Source organism: Raphanus sativus, chromosome 6 (genome assembly GCF_000801105.2).
Source record: "Raphanus sativus cultivar WK10039 chromosome 6, ASM80110v3, whole genome shotgun sequence".
Taxonomy (NCBI): domain Eukaryota; kingdom Viridiplantae; phylum Streptophyta; class Magnoliopsida; order Brassicales; family Brassicaceae; genus Raphanus; species Raphanus sativus.
Genome location: NC_079516.1, coordinates 30,714,713 through 30,718,558, shown reverse-complemented (window position 1 = coordinate 30,718,558; position 3,846 = coordinate 30,714,713).

Genomic DNA, 3,846 nt, shown 5'->3' with positions numbered 1-3,846 from the left:
ATATGTTGGATACGATCCCCCACTATTATTAAATACCTAGAGCCAACAACTGGTGATTTGTTTAAGGCCAGGTAGTTGCGGATTGCATTTTGATGAATCTAAGTATCCAGCATTAGGGGTATATCTTTGGGTAAGCTGGAAAAAGATATAAAATGGAATCAAAACATCCTTAACAGGGGCAGGATCCTCGGACTAGAGATTGTGATCTAGAAGTCCAGAAAATAATACATTTGCAAGAGCTAGCTAATAAATTGCCAGTTCTTTGCTAACCCAAATAGAGTAACCAAGTCATATATACCAGCTGCCAATGCACCGATAAGACTTGATATCCATGAGAGACATAATCAACGCTACTACGTCTAAACCACAGTTAACGTGGAGACCATCAGGTTCCAAAGACAAAGAAGTTCGGAAAAGAAAAGGTGCAAAGAAATCCGAATCTTTGAAACCCCTAGACATGGAAAAGGAAACTCATGTACCCCAAAAGAAACTTGGGACGCCAAGGATCAAGGTACTGAGGTCCCTGACAATAATGAGATCTCAATAAATTATGTCATGTCTGGAAGGGAATGGAACAGAAACATGTCGACATGGATGATATATTTGCATACAATGTAGCACTTGAATTGATGGATAATGAGGATCTAGAACCCACATCTATATATGAATGCATGCAACGACCAAATTTGGTTAAAATGGAAAGAAGCCATTAATGTGGAGTTTAGAATCATTGAAAAAGAGAGGTGTATTTGGACTGATCATCCGGACACCCCATGATATAAAACCAGTGGGATACAAATGAGTTTTTGTGAGAAAAAAAAAATGAGAAAGGTGAATCAAGTTGTGAGATACAAAGCACGACTTGTTGCACAAGGATTCTCACAAAGACCAGGAATAGATTATGAGGAAACTTATTCCCCTGTGGTGGATGCTACGACCTTGAGATTTTTAATAAAGTCTGGCTATAAGAGAAGGTCTAGATATGCGGTTAATGGATGTTGTAACTGCCTACATGTATGGTCCACTGGATAATGAGATATACATGAAAATTCCAGATGGTATTGAAAATGAAAAAACAAAGAGAGTTCTCGAGAACAACATTGTATCAAATTGAACAAGTCTCTTTATGGATTAAGCAATCAGGTCGAATGTGGTATAATAGACTATCTGAGTATCTCCTGAAAGAAGGATACAAAAACTACCAGGTCTGCCCATGTATTTTCATAAAGAAGTTCAATAAGGGTTTTTGTAATCATTGCCAGTATATGTAGATGATTTAAAATATCCTAGGAACATCTGGAGAAATTTCCCAAACTGTTGAATATCTCAAGAAAAGAATTCGAGATGAAAGATCTCGGGAAAACAAAGTTTCTGTTTGGGTTTACAATTTGAGTATGTAAAAGATGGAATCCTTGTGCATCAAGAAACATATACAGAAAAGATACTCAAGAAATTTAATATGGACAAATCTCACCCATTAAACAGTCCCATGGTCGTGAGAAGCCTTGGACCAGACACGGATCCATTTGGTCCAAAGAGGGACGATGAAGAGATCCTTGGTCCAGAGGTGCCATATCTCAGTGCCATAGGAGCTCTGATGTACTTAGCTGGTCATACCACGACCAGACATCAGTTTTTGCTGTGAACTTTACTATCTAGGTTCAGCTCATGTCGCGACCCAAAGGCACTGGAATGGGATAAAACATGTACTTCGTTATCTACAAGGAACGAAGGATTTGGGTCTTATGTTTACTAACCAAATCTAAGAAAGGTTTTAGTTGGTTTTGCTGATGCAGGTTACCTATCTGATCCACATTTGGTAGATCTCAGACTGGATATGTTTTTACACATGGAGGGACAGCAATATCTTGGCGATCCATGAAACAACCATGTCAGCTACTTCCTCAAATCATGCAGAAAATATTGGCAATGCATGAGGGCTAGTCGAGAGAGTGTATGGTTGAGATCCATGACACAACACATCAGTACCACTTGTGGTATAACCAAAGGAAAAGATCCACCTACCATCCTATACGAAGATAACACAGCCTGCATTGCTCAGCTTAAAGATGGATACATCAAAGGAGACCGGACGAAGCACATTCTTCCAAAGTTCTGTTTACCACGAGCTCCAGAAGGCAGGTCCAAGTGTTACAAGTCAGTTCAAGTGAGAATTCAGCCGATCTCTTCACCAAGTCCTTAGCCACATCAGTGTTCAAGAAGTCGTGCACCAGATAGGCATGTGTCGACTGAAGGATCTTCGGTGATGCATTCATCAGGGGGAGTTCATGATCAATATGTTTATGAGAATACATAGAGGGACAAACTGAACAGAGACAGCTGCGTCAACCATGGTACGGTTGAGGATGATGAACAAGATGGATCTTGAGAGCCGAGCATAGTAGAAAAAAGCTGATACAAGTGATTCGATTTCAGCATCGATCGATATCGGCACTTTCAGAAATGATCGATACAGACTTGTCTCATCGATCGATACCTCTCGAAATCCCTGATGCCTACTGCCTGTGAATGCTGGGACAGAACGACAAAGAGCACTCAGAGACTACAACAGGTTCTGAGGATTTTTATGCTAAAAGGTCTGCATTGCATCGTTCAACATTCCAGAGTTCTGTCCCTGAGCTACCTACTGCATATATCTCTCTTGTGGGTCAGACTCCTTTTCATGGTCTTCATTATGAAGATGCCACTAACCACTTAGAGGCATTCGAAGATTTAGCTTCAACCATCAAATGCAATGGAGTCCCTGAAGACTACTACTTCTGCAAATTATTCTCATATTCTCTTTGGAGAAGCAGCATGTTGGTTCAGGAAGTTGCCACAAGGATCTGTTACTACCTGGAAAGACATCACAAACGCCTTCCTCAACAACTTCCTATGTAATGCTGCAGCAAATCTAGAGATAAGATAATATCTATGCTGGAATATATGGTAGAGGTGATGAACAACATGAATCTGGAGAGCTGAGCAGAGTAGAAGAAGCCGATATTTGTAACAGAAGCTCACGAATCGATCGACACCCTACAAGAACCGGTGATCGACAGAGTACATAAATCGTCAAACGACACTGTTCACGCGAACACTGTTCACCGAGGTACTGTTCATCGTGGTACTATTCACGCGGGTACTGTTCATCAAGGTACTATTCATCCGATTACTATTCATCCGATATTGTTCATCCCGGTACTATTCATCGGAGTACTGTTCACGAAAACACTGTTCATCCAAAATCGATCGACACTGTTCATTCTGTGTCGATCGATACTGTTCATCGTGACACTGTTCATCGCGGCAGTATTCACGAAAACACTGTTCATCCGAACACTGTTCATCCAGTATCGATCGCTACTGTTCATCCGACGTCGATCGACACTGTTCATCCGACGTCGATCGACACTGTTCACTGAAACACTGTTCATCGCTGTACTGTTCATCGCGACACTGTTCATCGGGGTACTGTTCATCGCGATACTGTTCATTCAAAACACTGTTCACCGCGACTGTTCATTCGGGTACTGTTCATCCGGACACTATTCATCCGACGCCGAAAAATTTTGTTCATCAAGAGTCGACCGACACCACTTGCGGGAAGATACATGAGGTCAAAGCGCTCATACTTAAGATTGATAAGAGAGGTATCTGGCGAGACGAAGAAGGTCATCCCTGCAACACCAGAGGAGAATTGATTAATGCAGACAGTGATGTAATCCCTGATGTGATTGATTTTTGCTGAGACAAACGACTTTAATTTGACAAGCCAATGGTATGATTTCGGAAGCGAGGACCCTTTCAAAGGTCTTCTTTTTGAAAATCCCAAAGATCTTATCA